This window comes from Oncorhynchus keta, unplaced genomic scaffold (genome assembly GCF_023373465.1).
Source record: "Oncorhynchus keta strain PuntledgeMale-10-30-2019 unplaced genomic scaffold, Oket_V2 Un_contig_2182_pilon_pilon, whole genome shotgun sequence".
Classification (NCBI taxonomy): Eukaryota; Metazoa; Chordata; class Actinopteri; order Salmoniformes; family Salmonidae; genus Oncorhynchus; species Oncorhynchus keta.
In genome coordinates, this window is record NW_026282628.1 from 33,372 (window position 1) to 59,191 (window position 25,820).

Here is a 25,820-nt window from a genome sequence, read left to right on the forward strand (position 1 = left end):
TGGTTCCTGGTTTTCCAAGTAATTCTCTGTTTTTCCCACTGCCCTCACTGTCTTTGTGTTTCAAACATGAGCTGGTCCGAGGTGTCGTGTCGCACTCGACGACAGTTGCTATCCATTGGAGCTCTGCGATTGGTTGCCCAAAATTCTGCGGCGGGGCTTAGTGAAGGGTCCATTCAACTGAAAAGGCCATGGGGTTTCAAACATCATCAACATTAACACAATGTCTGTTCTGGTGAATAGAAATGTGATTTATATTTTCTACTCATCCAAGAACAGGCTGTGTCTAAAGAACATGAGAGACGTGTCAATAGCAATCTGATGTCTATTCATTTCCTTTCTACGAACATGTTGTTACCTCAGTTGCATGATACATTTGGATAAAGTAATTTTTTTGTTGTTTAAGTGGTAATAAAAAATGTAAGTGGTATTATAAAAGATTATTGCATGAAATTAGGCCATTTTTTCCCTGAACAGGCAAATGACAGTTTCCAGGTTCCCACCTCATTGCTTTCACCAATCTAACCATGTCAGGATCAGATCGGGTCATCAAAAGAAGGAAGTAGCACTATCACACATGCACCCAATTTGTTCCAATCACTCTCAAAATGGCTGACGGGCTGCTTGAGAGGATCAAGGATGATTTGAAATTGTTCTTTGTGATGGAGCAGACCGTGAGGTCGTGATTAACTTTTCAGGTTAGCTGTTAGTTAGCAGGAGAGGGTATGTAGTTTGTTTTAATTGGAAATCGCATATACAATAGCCTACATACACACTGTTACACATAATCAAGAATGGGAATGTATTTTGGGAGAGAAAAAGAGGGTATGTATGTGATGGAGGAAATATGGAAGAGGTCATGTGTCACGTGAGGAAATGGGAGGTGTGAGGGATGATGGGAAAAAGGAGATGATAGAGAGAAAAAGATAAGGAGAGGAGAGAGGTGATCAAATACTGGCTGTACACAGAGACATGTGTGATGGTGTGTGTGTGTGTGTGGTGTCAATATTTTCTATGTGTGTGTGTTCCAGGTTTCTACCATGTGACTAATAACATAAGATAATCTAATCCTAAAAGGGTTCTTCAGCTGTCCCTCTAGGATAAACCTTTGAATAACCCTTTTTGTTTCCAGGTAGAACTATTTTGGGTTCCAAGTACAACCTTCTGAGTAAAGGGTTCCACATAACTCAAAAGGGTTCTACCTGGAACTAAAAAGGGTTATTCAAAGGTTTATCCTATGGGGACAGCTGAAGAACTTTAGGATTAGATTAGATTAGATTATGTTATTAGTCACATGGTCGCAATATATATATATATATACACAGTACCAGTCAAACATTTGGACAGGTCTACTCATTCAAGGCCTTTTCTTTATCTTTAGAATTTTCTACAGTGTAGAATAATATTGAAGACATCAACACAAAACTATGAAATAGCGCATATAGAATCATGTAGTAACCGAAAAATATATTTTATATTTGAGATTCTTCAAAATAGCCACCCTTTGCCTTGATGACAGCTTTGCACACTCTGCACTCTCAACCAGCTTCACCTGGAATGCTTTTCCAACAGTCTTGAAGGAGTTCCAACATATGCTGAGCACTTGTTGGCTGCTTTTCCTTCACTCTGCGGTCCAACTCATCCCAAACCATCTCAATTGGGTTGAGGTCAGGTGATTGTGGAGGCCAGGTCATCTGATGCAGCACTCCATCACTCTCCTTCTTGGTCAAATAGCCCTTACATAGCCTGAGAGTGTGTTGGGTCATTGTCCTGTTGAAAAACAAATTATAGTTCTACTAAGCGCAAACTATAAGGAATGGCGTATCGCTGCAGAATGCTGTGGTAGCCATGTTGGTTATGTGTGCCTTGAATTATAAATAAATCACTGACAGTGTCACCAGCAAAGCACCCCCACACCATCACACCTCGTCCTCCATGCGTCATGGTGGGACCCACACATGCAGAGATCATCTGTTCACCTACTCTGCGTCTCACAAAGACACGGTGGTTGGAACCAAAAATCTCAAATTTGGACTCATCAGATCAATGGACAGATTTCCACAAGACTAATGTTCATTACTCGTGTTTCTTGGACCAAGCAAATCTCTTATTATTATGTTTTAAATGACCTTCAAATCTTAAAGTAATAATGGACTGTCTTTTCTCTTTGCTTTTTTGAGCTGTTCTTGCCATAATATGGATGCAAGGGTTCAAATCAAATCAAAATTGATTTGTCACATACACATGGTTAGCAGATGTTAATGCGAGTGTAGCGAAATGCTTGTGCTTCTAGTTATTATATTAGGTAACATTGTTTAAAGTGGCTAGTGATATATTTGACATCATTTCCCATCAATTCCCATTATTAAAGTGGCTGGAGTTGAGTCAGTGTGTAACTTTTGCTAGACGTTCTTGTTAAATGCCGACCAACCATCCTACTTTAATTTTTGCATTTATAAATGTTCTGTCTCCTGTAACCATACCAAACGTAACATATCATACTAATTTGCAAGTCCCGGATTTACATTTACTATGTTACGCCTAGTCTATGAGACCAGGCTGGGAGAAGTGTTGAAGGAAAACTTGAATGGCTATTCAGAGAAGAATCGCGTTGTTGGTTGCACATTTTATATCAAAAGCTTGGAAGATGGGACAACACAAGTTGTAGAACTGAAAGGTTTTTGTTTGATTAAAATATTTGTTCATTTCAGTAGGAATGCAAATGGGTGTGTATGTGTTTGTATGTGTGTGTGTATGTATGCATGTTTGTATGTATAAAGTTACGTATGTACAGTATGTATGGACGGGTATGCATATGTAAGTATGTTCATTTTCTTTGGATACAGCAAATACAGTGTCCATGTGGGATGGGCATCATGAAGATGAATGACACAATAATAAATAAAATAAAACATCTAATCACATACAAACACACAATAAATACATTGCTGGAGACAAAAGGAGGAACAAACAATGAATGAGGATGACGAGCCATGGTGAGAGAAGGAAGGGGATGGATAGAAGAATTCAGAAGACTAAAAGAACATATTGGCAGTCCAACAACCTTTGATAGGTTGTGGCAGCCACTTGCCCTCTGTCACAATCTATGATGCCCATCATTAATCATTGTCTTTCCTGAGGTCAGTTATGACAGCAGAGGGCTAAAGAGTCCTCCTCTTGGGTAGCTTGGTTCCCATTTACAATGTGAACAATGTGCTTCCGTTCAACATGTTAATGATGCCCTTGAGGAGCGGTGCATGTGTGTGTGTGTGTGTGTGTGTGTGTGTGTGTGTGTGTGTGTGTGTGTGTGTGTGTGTGTGTGTGTGTGTGTGTGTGTGTGTGTGTGTGTGTGTGTGTGTGTGTGTGTGTGTGTGTGTGTGTGTGTGTGTGTGAGTGAGTGAGTGAGTGAGTGAGTGAGTGTGAGTGAGTGAGTGAGTGGTGAGTGAGTGAGTGAGTGAGTGAGTGAGTGAGTGTGTGTGTGTGTGTGTGTGTGTGTGTGTGTGTGTGTGTGTGTGTGTGTGTGTGTGTGTGTGTGAGCGTATGTGTGTGTTTGTGAGCGTATGTGTGTGTGTGTGTTTGTGAGCGTATGTGTGTGTGCGTGAGAGAAAAATAGAGAGAGAGTGAGTGAAATTGTGGCATATTTAAAGAGATCCTAAGACACACATTTTTAGCTTGGCTTTTCCTCAGGGTGCATTTTTTGTCTTTCAGTTTTTATTGTTATTCTTTTGTTTTTTCCATCCTCTTATGTTTGTTGTGTGGTAAATATTTCTTTTTTTATTTTCGTTGTTTGCTATATAATTAAAGTTAGATTTGATTTGATAGGGTTGAAAGCTACTGGTAATTTACAAAAGTTACCGAAATCTTCAGTAATTTTGGTAATTAACAGAAAATCTATGGAAATCTAATGTAACTTTTGCAATTTATACTTGAATAACATTTTTTTAAAACATTTATTCATTTTATTAAAGGTTTTAAAAAATATAATCAATTTGACTCAAAATTCCATGATGTGCATGCAGTAAGGCATTGTTGGCAGAATAGATGGATGCAGTTCGATGCATGATTAATATAATTCACCAATACATTTCTTGGTAGTCCAACATATACTGCAATCAGGTTGTATATCACAGCTGGACTGGTACACTGTTTGCAGCCCCCACTCATTCAGGATGCACTGTTTGTTTCAATTACTCAATATTTTAAACAAAAAACGGCCGACTGTAACTAAGGCTGGGAATGTCAATACAATCAAACTAGCAAGGGCAATGATCACAAGTTAGTCACAACGTGGCTAATAGGCTAGCACACATGTGTCAAACAAGGCCTGCGTGCCAAAAAGGACACACAGCGAGTATAATTAGTCAACAGTTGAGTGATCTACTTTATGAAACAACAGCTTGATGTCTTGATGTCTTTGAATTCAACTTCAATTGTGCTGCTTTCGTGTGTCCTGTTTACAGTGCGCAGCAGAGGAAAGTGTACAGACATATGCCACAGTCTTAGCTAGGCTACTGAAATATTGCAGCCCGGCTTCGGTTTTAATGCTTGACAATGAATAACCCAAAAACACCATGCAAAAGAGACACATGTAGGCCTATTACAGCAGCATTTGAGCAGAATCCTGCCTACTCAACTACAACTTGCAGACTTGTTTACATGTTGAGGGGTTTTGTGCGCTTTACCTGACAACTTTACGTTTTTACTTTTTAATTACCGTTTATATTTTTAATTTTTCCCTCACTCAACTTTTTTTCATTCAACTTTTTCACTCCTGACGCTTTATCTGGACGTGGTTCGTCAGGACCTCCAACAGCCGAAGCTAAGTAGTAACATTAACATGATGCTTTATCTGGACGTGGTTCGTCAGGACCTCCAACAGCCGAAGCTAAGTAGTAACATTAACATGATGGTTTATCTGGACGTGGTTCGTCAGGACCTCCAACAGCCGAAGCTAAGTAGTAACATTAACATGATGGTTTATCTGGACGTGGTTCGTCAGGACCTCCAACAGCCGAAGCTAAGTAGTAACATTAACATGATGCTTTATCTGGATGTGGTTCGTCAGGACCTCCACCAGCCGAAGATAAGTAGTAACATTAACATGATGCCTTCTACAGTGCCTTGCGAAAGTATTCGCCCCCCTTGAACTTTGCGACCTTTTGCCACATTTCAGGCTTCAAACATAAAGATATAAAACTGTATTTTTTTGTGAAGAATCAACAACAAGTGGGACACAATCATGAAGTGGAACGACATTTATTGGATATTTCAAACTTTTTTAACAAATCAAAAACTGAAAAATTGGGCGTGCAAAATTATTCAGCCCCCTTAAGTTAATACTTTGTAGTGCCACCTTTTGCTGCGATTACAGCTGTAAGTCGCTTGGGGTATGTCTCTATCAGTTTTGCACATTGAGAGACTGAAATTTTTTCCCATTCCTCCTTGCAAAACAGCTCAAGCTCAGTGAGGTTGGATGGAGAGCATTTGTGAACCGCAGTTTTCATTTCTTTCCACAGATTCTCGATTGGATTCAGGTCTGGACTTTGACTTGGCCATTCTAACACCTGGATATGTTTATTTTTTAACCATTCCATTGTAGATTTTGCTTTATGTTTTGGATCATTGTCTTGTTGGAAGACAAATCTCCATCCCAGTCTCAGGTCTTTTGCAGACTCCATCAGGTTTTCTTCCAGAATGGTCCTGTATTTGGCTCCATCCATCTTCCCATCAATTTTAACCATCTTCCCTGACCCTGCTGAAGAAAAGCAGGCCCAAACCATGATGCTGCCACCACCATGTTTGACAGTGGGGATGATGTGTTCAGGGTGATTAGCTGTGTTGCTTTTACGCCAAACATAACGTTTTGCATTGTTGCCAAAAAGTTCAATTTTGGTTTCATCTGACCAGAGCACCTTTTTCCACATGTTTGGTGTGTCTCCCAGGTGGCTCGTGGCAAACTTTAAACAATACTTTTTATGGATATCTTTAAGAAATGGCTTTCTTCTTGCCACTCTTCCATAAAGGCCAGATTTGTGTAATATACGACTGATTGTTGTCCTATGGACAGAGTCTCCCACCTCAGCTGTAGATCTCTGCAGTTCATCCAGAGTGATCATGGGCCTCTTGGCTGCATCTCTGATCAGTCTTCTCCTTGTATGAGCTGAAAGTTTAGAGGGACGGCCAGGTCTTGATAGATTTGCAGTGGTCTGATACTCATTCCATTTCAATATTATCGCTTGCACAGTGCTCCTTGGGATGTTTAAAGCTTGGGAAATGTTTTTGTATCCAAATCCGGCTTTAAACTTCTTCACAACAGTATCTCGGACCTGCCTGGTGTGTTCCTTGTTCTTCATGATGCTCTCTGCGCTTTTAACGGACCTCTGAGACTATCACAGTGCAGGTGCATTTATACGGAGACTTGATTACACACAGGTGGATTGTATTTATCATCATTAGTCATTTAGGTCAACATTGGATCATTCAGAGATCCTCACTGAACTTCTGGAGAGAGTTTGCTGCACTGAAAGTAAAGGGGCTGAATAATTTTGCACGCCCAATTTTTCAGTTTTTGATTTGTTAAAAAAGTTTGAAATATCCAATAAATGTCGTTCCACTTCATGATTGTGTCCCACTTGTTGTTGATTCTTCACAAAAAAATACAGTTTTATATCTTTATGTTTGAAGCCTGAAATGTGGCACAAGGTCGCAAATTTCAAGGGGGCCGAATACTTTCGCAAGGCACTGTAATTGCAGTCGCTGTACTCATAATATACAGGAGAACGATCACCTTATGGTGTAAGCCCAGCTTCAGACGCAATCGTTAGGCACGGGTAATTTCAGTGTAGGAAAGGATGAAACAGCATCTGTGCCACCAGTAAGTACAGATAGTAACATTAGTATAAATCCCCTCGCACGGTCCCCTCGCAACTTTCTCATGGCTTCTGGAGGGAAATGCTGTAGGAATGCTCAACCGGTGTTGCTCATTCAGCCGACAGAAACTTTCAACCAGTTTTCCCCATTAAGCGAGTCGGAGTCTGAGGCCGAGCCTTCTCTTGTCTCTACTCCTCCCGTTACGGGGTCTGAGACGCCGAAGCCTCCCACCATTAGCTCTGACGAATTGAAAACCCTAGTCATTGGCGACTCCATTACCCGCAGTATTAGACTTAAAACGAATCATCCAGCGATCATACACTGTTTACCAGGGGGCAGGGCTACCAACGGTAAGGCTAATCTGAAGATGGCTAAAGCTAAAACTGGGCGAGTGTAGAGAGTATAGAGATATTGTTTTCCACGTCGGCACCAACGATGTTAGGATGAAACAGTCAGAGGTCACCAAGCGCAACATAGCTTCAGCGTGTAAATCAGATGTGAAAGAAAGATGTGTCTGCATCAAGTAATTGTCTCTGGCCCCCTCCCAGTTATGGGGAGTGATGAGCTCTACAGCAGAGTCTCACAACTCCATCACTAGTTGAAAACTGTTTTCTGCCCCTCCCAAAATATATAATTTGTAGATAATTGGCCCTCTTTCTGGGACTCACCCACAAACAGGACCAAGCCTGACCTGCTGAGGAGTGACGGACTCCATCCTAGCTGGAGGGGTGCTCTCATCTTATCTACCAATATAGACAGGGCTCTAACTCCTCTAGCTCCACAATGAAATAGGGTGCAGGCCAGGCAGCAGGCTGTTAGCCAGCCTGCCAGCTTAGTGGAGTCTGCCACTAGCACAGTCAGTGTAGTCAGCTCAGCTATCCCCATTGAGACCGTGTCTGTGCCTCGACCTAGGTTGGGCAAAACTAAACATGGCGGTGTTCGCCTTAGCAATCTCACGAGGATAAAGACCTCCTCCATTCCTGCCATTTTTGAAAGAGATCGTGATACCTCACATCTCAAAATAGGGCTACTTAATGTTAGATCCCTTACTTCAAAGGCAGTTATGGTCAATGAGCTAATCACTGATCATAATCTTGATGTGATTGGCCTGACTGAAACATGGCTTAAGCTTGATGAATTTACTGTGTTAAATGAGGCCTCACCTCCTGGTTACACTAGTGACCATATCCCACGTGCATCCCGCAAAGGCGGAGGTGTTGCTAACATTTACGATAGCAAATTTCAATTTATAAAACAAAAAATGATGTTTTCGTCTTTTGAGCTTCTAGTCATGAAATCTATGCAGCCTCCTCAATCACTTTTTATAGCTACTGTTTACAGGCCTCCTGGGCCATATACAGCGTTCCTCATTGAGTTCCCTGAATTCCTATCGGACCTTGTAGTCATAGCAGATAATATTCTAATTTTTGGTAACTTTAATATTCACATGGAAAAGTCCACAGACCCACTCCAAAAGGCTTTTGGAGCCATCATCGACTCAGTGGGTTTTGTCCAACATGTCTCTGGACCTGCTCACTGTCACAGTCATACTCTGGACCTAGTTTTGTCCCAAGGAATAAATGTTGTGGATCGTAATGTTTTTCCTTATAATCCTGGACTATCGGACCACCATTTTATTACGTTTGCAATTGCAACAAATAATCTGCTCAGACCCCAACTAAGGAGCATCAAAAGTCGTGCTATAAATTCACAGACGACACAAAGATTCCTTGATGCCCTTCCAGACTCCCTCTGCCTACCCAAGGACGTCAGAGGACAAAAATCAGTTAACCACCTAACTGAGGAACTCAATTTAACCTTGCCCTAGATGCATACCCTAGATGCAGTTGCACCCCTAAAAACTAAAAACATTTCTCATAAGAAACTAGCTCCCTAGTATACAGAAAATACCCGAGCTCTGAATCAAGCTTCCATAAATTTGGAACGGAAATGGCGCCACACCAAACTGGAAGTCTTCCGACTAGCTTGGAAAGACAGTACCGTGCAGTACCGAAGAGCCCTTACTGCTGCTCGATCATCCTATTTTTCTAACTGAATTGAGAAAAATAAGAACAATCCAAAATGTATTTTTGATATTGTTGCAAAGCTAACTAAAAAGCAGCATTCCCCAAGTGAGGATGGCTTTCACTTCAGCAGTAATAAATTCATTAACTTCTTTGAGGAAAAGATCATGATTATTGGAAAGCAAATTACGGACTCCTCTTTAAATCTGCGTATTCCTTCAAAGCTCAGTTGTCCTGAGTCTGCACAACTCTGCCAGGACCTAAGATCAAGAGAGACACTAAAGTGTTTTAGTACTATATCTCTTGACACAATAAATCCTGGGGCTGTAAATGAACAGATATGAATAACATTTAACATTGCTAAAATGCTGTCAGTTCCATTTAAATTTGAGCCAGTTTGCTACAGCAGGAAAATAATCCTGCAGCAACAGGAAATGTGAATTATTATTTGGATTATAATTAACATTTTTGTAGGGGTTGATGCAGTACATTTTTGTAAGGGAAAATCAAGTCTGGAATTTCTATGTGGAAATTACAAACTTCAGAAGCCTTTTTAAACCTCAGATACAGTACAAGCTCTACTTTTCCTGCAACCGGATGACAGAATGAAGATCCTACATCTGTATTATATGTGTCCATATTGTCCATGACTTTCTAGTAGATCGACCACATGGTTCAAGAGAAAATAGCCTAATTAATCATTAAGAAATAATTAAATCAAATGTGGCATTATTTTCAATTCAGAGTCAAAGATAGCTCAAAAGAAAACCAAGGGTTAGATCTATCTGAGCTCATTCAGATGAGAAATCAGGCCTGGTCCAAAGCAATGAAAACTGGCTCTATAGTGACTGGCAATCTTTCAGACAATTGAGAAACAGATGTACTATCTCGACTAAGAAAACTAACTCGAGCTACTTATCTCTGACTCTACGAATGATCCTTCTACATTTTGGAAAACAGTAAATGCACTGATGCTTGAAAATTCCTCTTATTCCCTGACTAAGCAAGTTCTCTCTGACTGGCATCATAACTGAGAAGAAGGGATAAGTGAGACTTTAATCATCATTTTATTTTGGCAGGCTTTTTATTTGAGATAAATGGTGGTTTAATTGACCCTGTTCAGTCAATCAACTGCTCTTCCCTCTGCCAGCCTCTAGCTGTCATGACGTTTAACCCATCAACTGCTCTTCCCTCTGCCAGCCTCTAGCTGTCATGACGTTTAACCCATCAACTGCTCTTCCCTCTGCCAGCCTCTAGCTGTCATGACGTTTAACCAATCAACTGCTCTTCCCTCTGCCAGCCTCTAGCTGTCATGACGTTTAACCAATCAACTGCTCTTCCCTCTGCCAGCCTCTAGCTGTCATGACGTTTAACCAATCAACTGCTCTTCCCTCTGCCAGCCTCTAGCTGTCATGACGTTTAACCAATCAACTGCTCTTCCCTCTGCCAGCCTCTAGCTGTCATGACGTTCAACCCATCAACTTCTAAGAAATGTTTTTTTAAATTTCAACAATTTACTACTTGCAATGTGCTAAATGCCTTGCTTAAGATTGATGTAATAAAACTCCACTGGGGCAGATATGCTTGATCCATTTTTGCTGCAGCTCTCTGCCGCCCTGATCCTGAATCATTAACCCATATATTTAACCAAACTATTATATCTGGTACATATTTTTATATCTGGTACTATCCCTAAGATTTGGAAGGCAAACCATGTACAGTGCTCCCTCTTCACAAAGGTGGTGACTCTTGTGACCTAAATAATGATCACCCTATTTATAAGCGTTCTTGTCTAGCTAAATTATTGGCATCCATTCTTTCTTATCTTTGAAATGTATATCAGCCAGATTTTAGACCAATAGCACGATCTCTGCTGCATCCCTAGTTTTTATCTAACTAGGCAAGTCAGTTAAGAACAAATCTTATTTACAATGATGGCCAACACCAGCCAAACCCGGACGATGCTGGGACAATTGTGTGCCGCCATATGGGACTCCCAACCACAGCCAGGGTGATAAAGCTTGGATTCGAACCAGGGTGTCTAGGCTAGTTGACACCAGGTCTAGCACTGAGATGTTTTATTTTTTCATTTCACCTTTATTTAACCAGGTAGGCTAGTTGAGAACACCTTTATTTAACCAGGTAGGCTAGTTGAGAACACCTTTATTTAACCAGGTAGGCTAGTTGAGAACACCTTTATTTAACCAGGTATGCTAGTTGAGAACACCTTTATTTAACCAGGTAGGCTAGTTGAGAATATGTTCTCATTTGCAACTGTGACCTGGCCAAGATAAAGCAAAGCAGTTTGACACGTACAACAACAGAGTTACACAAACATGGAGTAAAACAAACATACAATCAATAATACAGTGGAAAAATATATAAACAGCATGTGCAAATGAGGTAGGATAAGAGAGGTAAGGCAATAAATAGGCCATGGTGGCGAAAGTGCAAGTAGAGATACTGGGGTGCAAAGGAGCAAGATTAATAAATAAATACAATATGGGGATGAGGTAGATTGGATGGGCTATTTACAGATGAGCTATGTGCAGTGATCTGTGAGCTGCTCTGACAGCTGGTGCTTAAAGCTAGTGAGGGAGGTAAGAGTCTCCAGCTTCAGAGATTTTTGCAGTTCGTTCCAGTCATTGGCAGTAGAGAACTGGAAGGAGAGGCGGCCAAAGGAAGAATTGGCTTTGGGGGTGACCAGCAAGATATACCTGCTGGAGCACGTGCTACAGGTGGGTGCTGCTATGGTGACCAGTGAGCTGAGATAAGGGGGGCTTTATCTAGCAGAAACTTGTAGATGACCTGGAGATGCAGGGCCTTAGACTGCTGCACCACTCGGGAGCCCAGCTATAAATGATATGGTTAAATGTATGGATAAAAAGCAACATTGTGCTGCCCTCTTCACTGACCTGTCAAAGACATTTGATACTGTTGATACTGCTCACTCACTGCTAATTCAAAGGCTTTAATCGATTGGCCTAGATCAGGCTGCATGCAACTGGTTTAAGAATGACTTGACAGATGGAACTCAATGTGTATCTACTGATGGTGTTAAATGAGGTTTCCTGGATATTATGAAAGGCTTCCTGCAGGAGTCGGTTCTGGGTCCTGTACTTTTTACTGCTTACATGAACAATATTGACTTGTCTGTAAAGAATTGTAACCTGCACTTGTATGCCGATGATACTGTTGTGTGCTATTGGTTGACCAGACGCCATCTGAACTATAGTCTGCCTTCATTGTATTACAGAAAACTTTATTGACCTGAAATGAGTATTGAATGCAGGTTAAACTAAGTATACATTGTTCTCTTGTGTATAAAAATCACTCTACTTTGGATTGTGTCCATATTGATTGTGTCCCTGCTTACAAATATCAAGGCATCTGGATAAAGGAAAAGCTGTCTTTAAAAAGCATATTGATGAGTCAGTTAAGAGGCTGAGAATAAACATGGGCTTCTATAGAAATAGGTCCTGGCACTCGCTAAATAGTAGAAAGCAGATTATTCAGTCAACGATCCTATCGGTCCTACACTATTGTGACATCATCTAAATGAACGTAGCTGCCACTTTATTAAAGCCGTTTAAAGCGACAGTTTTACTATTCATCACTGCATTCTCAACCAGAAAGTTGGTTGGCCCTCTTTGATGTCACATAGGTTGATACATTGCTATGTTTTCATATACAGCATAAAGCCGTTTCACAAAAGGTCCCACTGTACCTAACATCATTACTAAACTTTAGACAAGAGTTACCACAACGGGCTCAGGGATGGCCAACTCTGGAAATTCCTTTGGTCTCTACTGAGTTATCAGCTTTTAGTTTTCTTGCACCTTATTCGTGGAACAATCTTCAAAATGTTATTACATGTGATGTTTTGGTGCCCGTAGCGCAATTCAGAAAGATGATTGAGGAGATTATTACTGATGAATGTGATGTTTTGGTGCCCATAGGGCAAAGATGATTGAGGATCTTATTACTGATGAATGTGATGTTTTGGTGCCCATAGGGCAATTCAGAGGAAACTGATGATGTTTTTGAGGATCTTATTACTGATGAATGTGATGTTTTGTGCCCATAGGGCAATTCAGAAAGATGATTGAGGATCTTATTACTGATGAATGTGATGTTTTGGTGCCCATAGGGCAATTCAGAAAGATGATTGAGGATCTTATTACTGATGAATGTGATGTTTTGTGCCCATAGGGCAATTCAGAAAGATGATTGAGGATCTTATTACTGATGAATGTGATGTTTTGGTGCCCATGGGGCAATTCAGAAAGATGATTGAGGATCTTATTACTGATGAATGTGATGTTTTGGTGGGGCAATTCCTTATTACTGATGAATGTGATGTTTTGGGGCAATTCAGAAAGATGATTGAGGAGCTTATTACTGATGAATGTGATGTTTTGGTGCCTCTAGGGCAATTCAGAAATATGATTGAGGAGCTTATTACTGATGAATGTGATGTTTTGGTGCCCATAGGGCAATTCAGAAAGATGATAATTTCATCTTGTTTAATTATTTAATGTATTTTGCCACACAGAGGGCCATAGATGATTAGAGACACCTGTGATATTCTGAAGTACCCAAAGCAGCCACTAGATGTCCTGTGACAGATTACATAAAATCCTTGAAAGATAGCAAAATACTGGTAGTTTACTGGTAGACTTAGGTTTCCAGTAATATACCCTCCCTTTACACCCCTAGTCTGAGATGACTTTGCACATATTTCCCAAAGCGCTCTTTCTCTGTTGATCCTGAGTGATAGGTTGTCTCAATGTAATCCAGGTATGAAATTATCGAAAGGGGAGGAGGTAGAGGAGTAGAGGGAAGGGTAGGAGATGAGATGATGAAGGGGTGGAGAGGAGGGGAAAGGTGTGGAGAGGAGGGGAAGAGAGCAGAGCAGAGCAGAGCAGAGCAGAGCAGAGCAGAGAGGAAAGGATTCAAGGGGAGAGCCCTGAGTGGTTAATTATAACTGAAAGCAGTGCCCTTCTTTTTTATCTCACGTGTCTTTTCATCCTTCCTTTCTCCAGAGACAGACAGAGAGAAAGTACAGAGAGTGCCTCTGCTGGTGCTAGGACAAAAACCTCTCCCTCAACGTCAGCAAAACCAAGAAACTGATCGTAGACTACAGGAAATAGGGTGGAGGGAGGGTCAAGAGCTTCAAGTTCCTACGTGTCCACATCCAGAACAGTCATGAATGTACGGCAACCCCTCTTCTCTCTCATGAGACTGAAACGATTTGGCATGGCCCCTCAGATCCTTAGGAACTTTTACAACAGCACCACTGAGAGCATCCGGACTGGTTGTATGACTGTCTGGTATGGAAACTGCACGGCCCGCAACGGGACAGAGGGTGTTGCGGACAGCCCAACGAATCACTGGGGGCGAGCTCCCAGCCATCCAGGACATACATGCCAGTCACTGTCTGAGAAAGGCCTAAATAATTGCCAAAGATTCCAGCCACCCGAGACATGGACTGTTCTCCATGATCCTGTCCGGCAGGCGGCACCAGTGCAATCAAGGCTCAGGCAAAGAGTGATAAATACCTGGCCATAAGACTGTTAAATATCCAGGTTACAACACTCTATTTTCCCAGGGGGCAGTAGCAACCTTGTCCAGGTGCTGAGCCTGATTGATAAGGACACAGGTGATACCAATTAAGGTGATGGTCAGTCAGTGTCCCAGCTTGTGGAGGCTTGAGGCTGCTGGTTTAGTTTGGGCATGCCTGTGGTTTTATGTTTTGTATGTTTATTTTCATCACCATCTGAACAAATAAAGTCAAGACGGAGCTGGCACTGACCTCAGTAAGTTGCTGTCTCCTGAGCACATCCAACACAGTCCTCAAACGCTGATTTCTCACATAAATGCACACATTCATTCAGGTTACAGAGCACGTAACTAAGCCTGGGACCCATGGAAAATGTGAGTGTAACAATATCCGTAGGCTGGTTATTGGGTTCATAACAATTGGTTCAATTATTTATTGAATGAGCAGAAATTACACATGGTGTATGTACAGCTTCATTAAAGCACAAGAAGCAAACATATGTTAACACAGTCATTTTAAATATATTGTGTAACTACAAAACTCAAGTGATTGATTGACAGTAGCTATTGAATGATACATACAGTATGTGTGAAGTGTGTGTGCTTGGGTGTGTTTCTCTGCTACATCTAGTTCACAGTACCATTCTACAAAAGTACAGTATTTTTCAGACTGTCATTAAGATATTAGAGAGGTTATTTAACAGTAGTACAGTTACATTGCATGTCTCCCCATATTCCTTGACCTTATGGCATTTTTCTAAAATCCCTGCAGTTCTCAGATGCATGATTTCCATTCCCATGATATCTGCAGTAGAAACAGAGTTAGACTGGCCACTCTCTCAGAACCTAGAATCAGGAACAACAGAGTTAGACTGGCCACTCTCTCAGAACCTAGAATCAGGAACAACAGTGTTTGACTGGCCACTCTCTCAGAACCTAGAATCAGGAACAACAGAGTTAGACTGGCCACTATCTCAGAACCTAGAATCAGGAACAACAGTGTTTGACTGACCACTCTCTCAGAACCTAGAATCAGGAACAACAGAGTTAGACTGGCCACTCTCTCAGAACCTAGAATCAGGAACAACAGTGTTTGACTGACCACTCTCTCAGAACCTAGAATCAGGAACAACAGTGTTTGACTGACCACTCTCTCAGAACCTAGAATCAGGAACAACAGAGTTAGACTGGCCACTCTCTCAGAACCTAGAATCAGGAACAACAGAGTTAGACTGACCACTCTCTCAGAACCTAGAATCAGGAACAACAGAGTTAGACTGGCCACTCTCTCAGAACCTAGAATCAGGAACAACAGAGTTAGACTGGCCACTCTCTCAGAACCTAGAATCAGGAACAACAGTGTTTGACTGACCACTCTCTCAGAACCTAGAATCAGGAACAACAGAGTTAGACTGGCCACTCTCTCAGAACCTAGAATCAGGAACAACAGAGTTAGACTGACCACTCTCTCAGAACCTAGAATCAGGAACAACAGTGTTTGACTGGCCACTCTCTCAGAACCTAGAATCAGGAACAACAGTGTTTGACTGACCACTCTCTCAGAACCTAGAATCAGGAACAACAGAGTTAGACTGGCCACTCTCTCAGAACCTAGAATCAGGAACAACAGAGTTAGACTGACCACTCTCTCAGAACCTAGAATCAGGAACAACAGAGTTAGACTGGCCACTCTCTCAGAACCTAGAATCAGGAACAACAGAGTTAGACTGGCCACTCTCTCAGAACCTAGAATCAGGAACAACTGACCACTCTCTCAGAACCTAGAATCAGGAACAACAGTGTTTGACTGGCCACTCTCTCAGAACAGTGTTTGAGAATCAGGAACAACAGTGTTTGACTGACCACTCTCTCAGAACCTAGAATCAGGAACAACAGAGTTAGACTGGCCACTCTCTCAGAACCTAGAATCAGGAACAACAGTGTTTGACTGACCACTCTCCCAGAACCTAGAATCAGGAACAACAGAGTTAGACTGGCCACTCTCTCAGAACCTAGAATCAGGAACAACAGTGTTTGACTGGCCACTCTCTCAGAACCTAGAATCAGGAACAACAGAGTTAGACTGGCCACTCTCTCAGAACCTAGAATCAGGAACAACAGTGTTTGACTGGCCACTCTCTCAGAACCTAGAATCAGGAACAACAGTGTTTGACTGACCACTCTCTCAGAACCTAGAATCAGGAACAACAGAGTTAGACTGACCACTCTCTCAGAACCTAGAATCAGGAACAACAGAGTTAGACTGGCCAATCTCTCAGAACCTAGAATCAGGAACAACAGTGTTTGACTGACCACTCTCTCAGAACCTAGAATCAGGAACAACAGTGTTTGACTGACCACTCTCTCAGAACCTAGAATCAGGAACAACCGTGTTTGACTGGCCACTCTCTCAGAACCTAGAATCAGGAACAACAGTGTTTGACTGACCACTCTCTCAGAACCTAGAATCAGGAACAACAGTGTTTGACTGGCCACTCTCTCAGAACCTAGAATCAGGAACAACAGAGTTAGACTGGCCACTCTCTCAGAACCTAGAATCAGGAACAACAGAGTTAGACTGGCCACTCTCTCAGAACCTAGAATCAGGAACAACAGTGTTTGACTGGCCACTCTCTCAGAACCTAGAATCAGGAACAACCGTGTTTGACTGGCCACTCTCTCAGAACCTAGAATCAGGAACAACAGTGTTTGACTGGCCACTCTCTCAGAACCTAGAATCAGGAACAACAGAGTTAGACTGGCCACTCTCTCAGAACCTAGAATCAGGAACAACAGTGTTTGACTGGCCACTCTCTCAGAACCTAGAATCAGGAACAACAGTGTTTGACTGACCACTCTCTCAGAACCTAGAATCAGGAACAACAGAGTTAGACTGACCACTCTCTCAGAACCTAGAATCAGGAACAACAGAGTTAGACTGGCCAATCTCTCAGAACCTAGAATCAGGAACAACAGTGTTTGACTGACCACTCTCTCAGAACCTAGAATCAGGAACAACAGTGTTTGACTGACCACTCTCTCAGAACCTAGAATCAGGAACAACCGTGTTTGACTGGCCACTCTCTCAGAACCTAGAATCAGGAACAACAGTGTTTGACTGACCACTCTCTCAGAACCTAGAATCAGGAACAACCGTGTTTGACTGGCCACTCTCTCAGAACCTAGAATCAGGAACAACAGAGTTAGACTGGCCACTCTCTCAGAACCTAGAATCAGGAACAACAGTGTTTGACTGGCCACTCTCTCAGAACCTAGAATCAGGAACAACCGTGTTTGACTGGCCACTCTCTCAGAACCTAGAATCAGGAACAACAGAGTTAGACTGGCCACTCTCTCAGAACCTAGAATCAGGAACAACAGAGTTAGACTGGCCACTCTCTCAGAACCTAGAATCAGGAACAACAGTGTTTGACTGGCCACTCTCTCAGAACCTAGAATCAGGAACAACCGTGTTTGACTGGCCACTCTCTCAGAACCTAGAATCAGGAACAACAGTGTTTGACTGACCACTCTCTCTAATGGTCTGGGTGATTTAGTACTTTACCAGTTCAGTACCTTATCAGACTGTTTTCCTTACTCTGCTTTTGTTATTTTGAGGTTACAGAGACTACCTTGTAATCTTGTTTATCTCCCTAATAAACCTGTAGTTAACCTGATATTTTTAATCGGACAGACTTGTTTTGTGTTGTATTTACACCAGGGTAGTCAGTCTTTTTGGATATCTACCCACCTGTAGGTCTGCGAATTTGAAGTTAAAACCGCCAGGAGCATAGATACCAAGAAAAAGAGAACAATTTAATAAATAATACTAAAACCCTTCCAAAATTGCAATAATAATTCTATTTGATAGGTAAAGAATACACAAATATTGTTTCTCACACAAATGTATTGTTTCCCACACAAACTTCCCTTATTTACAAATGATGTATAAGTTTGGTTGTAAGGCCCCCCTCTTTCAACAACATTTCTGAGTACTCTGTTGGTTTTCAGGCTTCCTGGGAGCCACCAAGTCTGACAATAGGGAAAGCTCATGTCCTTCCACACTCAAAGGTGTGCTAACTGCTTCCTGTGTTGCGACATCTCCTTGAAGTTATAGAAGCTCAACCGTAGTTGGTGATGGCACTTCAGGGAGTCTTGGTTCATTTGATCTCAGGATCATTCTCCTTGGTAGCCCCAGTTGAGAGCCAAGTCTTAACATTGTTCTTTTCAAGTTCTGGGATGTAGGTGTAGTCCTTTGCTGTTTTCAATGTGAAGAAACCTTATTTTATAGTCTGAATGATAGAATAATATTTGAGTATTTTGTCTATTGAATTTAATTATCAGTGCAGACAATATTGACAATATAACGGCAATGACATGTATTATGACATAATATAAAAATATAACAGCGCTAACATGTGACTCATTATATATTGATTTGTACTAATGACATTTTCTTGGTTGCACATCATACAAATATTTTTCACAACCACGAGGATGACTAACACTTGCAAAACCCTTACAAAAAAACACGTCAAATTTACATTTGCTCTTGTCAAATCAAATGTTCACATGTGAAATAGCTGTTTTCACATGTTGAGCTTAAAAATGTGAGTGATTACAGCACTTTTTTATGTGAGAAGAAAAACTTATTTTCACCTCAGAAAATTGTATATGCATTCTCATGTGAAAAACTTTCTCATGTGAAATCTACCATTTACATGTGAAATTGCAAGTTCACAAGTGAAAACCATTCACATGTGTAAATATAATTTTTAGTTTCACAATTTATTGCAAGATCACATGTGGTGAAATGGGGTTATTCTCCTCACATGTGAAGAGTTGGCATTAACATGTTGCAGTAGCAATGTTTCCACATATGGAATTGTAAATTCTGTAATGCCTGAATATGAAAGTTTAAGTGTGTTAAATATTTAGATTTTCAATTTCTGAGCATTCCATTCAGAATGTTACTGCTGCAGGCACCCACCTCTCTTCTTCAGACATTGGAAGAAACCCAGTGAAAAGAACAGAGAAGCTAGCACTCTGTGTCTCCTTATTTATATTTTGTAACATGTTAAAAGTAGCACTGTTAGAGTTCTAATTGGCGCTGTTAACTCAAGATTTAGTGCACTATTGTTTTTATCACATTGTCTGAAAGCGTAAAAAAATACACTGAACACATACAATACATCATCTCTTCAGCTAAAAACAACAACGCAATGTCAAAACAAGTTAACTTTGAGGTAATTCACCTGATTTTGCTAACCGTTACCGGCAATATTCTTGTAAACGAAAATGCTCGCCTAACCTGCTACGAAAATCACTTAGTATCAAATTGGAGTGAAAATAATGTGTCCTGAAAAAAACTTCAGTCTCTACTGCTACCTTTAGTCAACAAGTTTGGGAGTAAAGACCCCCTATTGGCAACTACTCCTAGTGGTGAAAGTAAGAACTGCAATTGAAGCCAGAAAATTAATGCAGTCAAATAGGAGAATAATCATTCTGTCAAATGTTTTTTTTATTATCCATGTGTATGTGTAGTGTATGTTATCGTGTGGGAGCATGTGTCTGTGCCAATGTTTGTGTTGCTTCACAGTCCCAGCTGTTCCATGAAGTGTTTTTTAAATCTAATTTTACAGCTTGCATCAGTTACTTGATGTGGAATAGAGTTCCATGTAGTCATGGCTCTATGTAGTACTGTGTGACTCCCATAGTCTGTTCTGGACTTGGAGACTGTGAAGATGCCTCTTGTGGCATGTCTTGTGGGGTATGCATGGGTGTAAGAGCTGTGTGCCAGTAGTTTAGACAGACAGGTGCATTCAACATGTCAATACCTCTCATAAATAAAAGCAGCGATGAAGTCAATCTCTCCTCCACTTTCAGCCAGGAGAGATTGATATGCATATTATTAATATTAGCTCTCTGGGTACATCCAAGGGCCAGCCTTGCGGCCCTGTTCTGAGCCAATTGCCATTTTCCTAAGTCCTTTTTTGTGGCACCTGACCACACGACTGAACAGTAGTCAAGGTGCGACAAAACTAGAGCCTATAGGACCTGCCTTGTTGATAGTGTTGGCAGAGCATCGCTTTATTACAGACAGACTTCTCCCCATCTTAGCTACTACTGCATCAATATGTTTTGACCATGACAGTTCACAATCTAGGGTTACTCCAAGCAGTTTAGTCATCTCAACTTGCTCAATTTCCACATGATTTATTAGAAGATTTAGTTGAGGTTTAGGGTTTCGTGAGTATTTTGTTCCAAATACAGTGCTTTTAGTTTTAGAAATATTCCAAATACAGTGCTTTTAGTTTTAGGGCAAACTTCTTCCTTGCCACCCACTCTGAAACTAACTGCAGCTCTTTGTTGAGTGTTGCAGTCATTTCAGTTGCTGTAGTAGCTGCTGTGCATAAATCACATCATAGTTTATTTGTCACGTGCGCCGAATATAAAAGTCAAATGCTTACTTCCAGGTTCTAACCAATAGTGCAAAAAAAGGTATTAGGTGAACAATTGGTAAGTAAAGATATAAAACAACAGTAAAATGACAGTGAAAAATAACAGTAGCGAGGCTATAGAAGTAGTGAGGCTATAAAAGTAGCGAGGCTATATACAGACAGCGGTTAGTCAGGCTGATTGAGGTAGTATGTACATGTAGATATGGTTAAAGTGACTATACATATATGATGAACAGAGAGTAGAAGTAGCATAAAAGAGGGGTTGGCGGGACACAATGCAGATGGCCAACCGGGCTATGTGTGGGAGCACTGGTTGGTCGGGCCAATTGAGGTAGTATGTACATGAATGTATAGTTAAAGTGACTATGCATATATGATAAACAGAGTAGCAGCAGTGTAAACGAGGGGTTGGGCTGGGGGGTGGCGCACACAATGAAAATAGCCTGGGTAGCCATTTGATTACCTGTTCAGGAGTCTTATGGTTTGGGGGTAAAAACTGTTGAGAAGCCTTTTTGTCCTAGACTTGGCACTCCGGTACCACTTGCCATGCGATAGTAGAGAGAACAGTCTATGACTGGGGTGGCTGGGGTCTTTGACAATTTTAAGGCCTTCCTCTGACACGGCCTGGTGTAGAGGTCCTGGATAGCAGGCAATTGCCGTACCAGGCAGTGATGCAACCAGTCAAGATGGTCTCGATGTTGCAGCTGTAAAACCTTTTGGGGATCTCAGGACCCATGCCAAATCTTTTAGTTTCCTGAGGGGGAATAGGCTTTGTCGTGCCCTCTTCACGACTGTCTTGGTGTGTTTGGACCATTCTAGTTGGTTGTTGATGTGGACACCAAGGAACATGAAGCTCTCAACCTGCTCCACTACAGCCCTGTTGATGAGAATGGGGGTGTGCTCAGTCCTCCTTTTCCTGTAGTCCACAATCATGTCCTTAGTCTTGGTTACGTTGAGGGATAGGTTGTTATTCTGGCACCACCCAGCCAGGTCTCTGACCTCACTATAGGCTGTCTCATCGTGTAGTGTTGAGTCATCCATATATAGACACTCTGGCTTTACTCAGTCAGTGGCATGTCGTTAGTAAAAATGTAAAAAAAAGGAAGGGGCCTAAACAGCTACCCTGGGGAATTCCTGATTCTAACTGGATTATATTTGAGGCTTCCATTAAATAACAGGCTCTGTGTTCTGTTAGGCAAGTAACTCTTTATCCACTTTTTCCAGCAGCGGACTATGATCAAAAATGTAAATCTGCACTGGTCTAACAAGACAGCCCCCACAATCATTTAATCATCAATTTCTCTCAGCCAATCATCAGTCATTTGTGTAAGTGCTATGCATGTTGAGTGTCCTTCCCTATAAGGTCCCTCAGTTGATTTTCAAGCTAGATGCAACTACAACGACCAGGGACCTTTTCAAAAGCCTCATCAAAATGGCAGTGATTGGTACTGTAGATGGTTAACAATAACAAAACAGACATAGAATATTTCTTTAAGCATGGTCAAGTTAATAATTATGCTTTGCATTATGTATTAAACAACCCAGACACATCAAAGATAGTCGTCCTTCTGAACTGAACACGGAAAAATAATTCACTTTTTGTCCTAAACACATATTCTTACAGTATGATTGGGGCAAATCCAACACAACTGTGTAACTGCCTCCTTATTTCCATGCATGGTGGTGCCTGCATCATGGTATGGGTAAGCTTGACATCGGGAAACGGGATGGAGCTAAGCACATTCAAAATCCTAGAGGAAAACCTGCTTCAGTCTGCTTTACACCAGACACTGGGAGAGGAATTCACCTTTCAGTATGACAATAACATACACCTTAAGACCGAATCTACACCAGAGTTGCTTACCAAGAAGACAGGAAATGTTCCTGTGTGGCCAAATTACAGTTTAGACCTAAATCTGCTTGAAAATATTTGGAAAGACTTGAAAATTGCTGTCTAGCCATGATCCCATCCTCTTGACAGAGGTTGAAGAATTACGAAAAGAATAATGGTCTAATATAACGGGTAATATGTATACCGCTCTTAGACACTTACCCAAGAAGAATCACAGCTGTAATCTTCTGCCAAACATGTTGTGACTCAGGGAGCTGAATACTTATCAAATAACTCAAATCTAGTCGTTGTAGTTATATCAATCTTTAAAAAGGTACATTTTTTCTTCTACTTTGACATTACCGAGTATTTTGTGTAGATTGTTCATTAAATTGTGATCCATTTGAATCCCACTTTGTAACAATACAATGTGAAGAAATCCAAGGGGTATGAATACTTTTGCAAGGCACTGTAAGACAAAAGAAACATGACACAGTGTGTGACTGATGAATCAGAGCAGGAATTGAAGAAATTTATTCAAATGCTGCAAGTGAACTCTAGAATTGAACAAATAACTATGCAAATGGAAATCATTGGTCGATAACCAGAGTAAGTTACAAAAATAGGATTTAGATTCCTATGCAATGTTCTACAAATAGTTCATTTTGTCTGCCAGAGGGGGCTGCTCGTCCTGGAGTGAAGGGGGTGGCATCGCATATGTGGGGTAGACCTGGGGCTCATTAGGATATAAGGGGGCAGTAGGGGGGGTACGTGGGCGACCCATGTGATAGCTGTTTTGAGGAGGTGCATGGGGGTCCTCTGGGTAACAGGGAGCTTTGCATGCCCCGGCTGAGGAAGAGACAGCAGAGGAGGAGCAGGAGGGCAACATGTCCTGGGGAGGGTAACCACTGCTGGTCAACGACCCAGTGTTGTATCCAACATGTCTGACAGAAAGAAGGTTTTGATAATACAAAAGTTGCCACATTGATTGCAATCCTAATGAATAGAAAAATATATATAATTTTTATAATAACAATGAGTGTATAAATGCTCAGCCATAACCTCATGTTATTTATTACATTTATTTATTTTAAAATAATCTTCCAAAGACAAAAAAAATATCACCTCAGGCGGGTCACCCCCAAGACTGACCTGGCAACAGCGTACTAGCCCGAGTCCTGTGAGAACGAGGAGTTCAGGGTATTCCTCCTCCCTGGGAGGTAGCAGAGGAGACTGGGGTGTAGGGATATTGAGTAGAATAATTGTTCATGTCTCCATAAAACACCTCTATGCTTCAATATCGATCACAAGTTTTTCCCGACACTCACAAAAACAAAAGACATCACTTCCCTGCAATAGGACACAGTGTGCTCGTAAGTCTTATTACCTTGATAAACAGCTTATTTTATAAGGCATTCAATCACCTTGCAACAACTAACCCCTAAACTCTTGCTTAACACAAAGTAGCTAGCTAGTAAATGAATTGAAATGTACAACCACCACACTAACGTAAGACCTACTGTGTAAATTGTTCCTAGACCATGGTTCTTTTGAAGTCCTTCGACGTCGACTTTGCTGAAAGTCTTGTTGAAGTCTTCTCGTTGAAATCACAGCTAATGTTGCGGACAGGCAGTGAGTGGATCTCTACGGAGGTGTCTACGGATCTAGGGATCTCTCTAGCTAACTGACACTGCAATTCAAATATTCCCGCCCCAACGTAAGTGGTACTAGCTAGTTGGTTGGGTGTGTATTGACATGACGCTATGACGTCTCCTCTTTCCAAGTGCAAGTGTCATGCAGGTCAGACACCAGAAAATATCAGTTTAAGTTCATGCACAATAATTGGGAGTGTACGATCCCAGAAATCCTTGTTAACGAGTAACTGGGTATAAAAACGTCCAGCTGGAGCCATCTGAGCGGTTGGCTTCTGAACCCTCAGCAGCTAATGACTTAACGCTGGCTGTACTTTGGTCTGACCCACTACAGGCAGTCCGGCAGAAACCAGGCAGATGTTTTCATATCCAGAGCTTTATTCTCTAGGTCACCACCACACAGCTGCACAAACCCACACATCATTGAAGTATCTTTGTGGTTACAGTTAGAAATGGACTTGTGGTTCTGAAAGATAAGAACAGAAACACAGTGTTGGAAACTAAACAATAGGAAGATCTACACAGGAAGGAATGTCCTAACATTACACCTGAACAGGGATATTCACACAGCATATCAACATGTGGATAAATATCTCACTGGAGAGAGAGAGAGAGCTAACTAGTCTGACAAGCTAGATATAAGGCCCGCTCTCTCAGGCCTGGTGAGGATCTTATCAAATCTGTCTCTGGGGTCATAAATTATACTGCACCTGCATGAGCTCCAGTTCTGAAACTTCTAATCTAGACTGTTCTAGAGGCTTGCCCTGACACCTGCAAATGGCAACCATAATGGCTACTATGAAAACGCTGCGGTAGCATGGGTATACAGACTATACAAATGACTCTAGACAAATAAGCATCTACTGCGCAGATGCTCATGCAATCAAGGCGAAACTGGCACTTATGCAATATAAACAACATGGAGTATCTGAAATATACATAAGCCGCAGGATAAGAACATTACTTTAATACAGTTACAGATGTGACACGGTAACTTAAGGTAAATTACTTGCGGTCAATCATCATTGCGTAGCATAAAACATCCCAACAATAAACCCCACAACTCACTTTCTTGGATGCACGCACAATCTTCTTAGTAAACACAATGAAAAACCTTGATTGCCAAAACTTGCGTCTTCTTCTTGGAACCACATAAACACTCTGAGCTAGAGTGGGCGGGTGCAATGTCCAAATGTGCATTCAGGCATGCTGATTGGCTGAAACTTCAGCGTTCTGATTGACAGCTGAGATGGAGAGATATCCACCCTAACTGGACTCTGGGAAAGGTCAGGTGCAAACTAATGGACTTCTTTTTTTTACATCAGGAGTGTACGATCCCGGAAATACTTGTGCCAGTGCGTGGTCAGGAGTGTGCTCCCGCTCACAATACATTTCACTGATTGTGTACAGGTTGGAAAATACC

At 41.5% G+C, this 25,820-nt stretch overlaps 1 long non-coding RNA gene across 3 annotated transcripts; it reads right to left on the reverse strand.

Moving 5' to 3' along the window:
* Positions 1 to 23,245: 23,245 nt before the first annotated feature.
* Positions 23,246 to 25,590, reverse strand: LOC127921260 (uncharacterized). Of its 3 annotated transcripts, XR_008108577.1 has the most exons (4): positions 25,466 to 25,590; positions 24,266 to 24,863; positions 23,898 to 24,095; positions 23,246 to 23,689 (listed from the first exon to the last, which is right to left on the reverse strand). It is a non-coding gene; the product is annotated as an uncharacterized LOC127921260 (long non-coding RNA). The 3 variants fall into 3 exon arrangements; XR_008108576.1 differs by having other exon boundaries at positions 23,898 to 24,863; XR_008108578.1 differs by having other exon boundaries at positions 23,871 to 24,863.
* Positions 25,591 to 25,820: the final 230 nt, after the last annotated feature.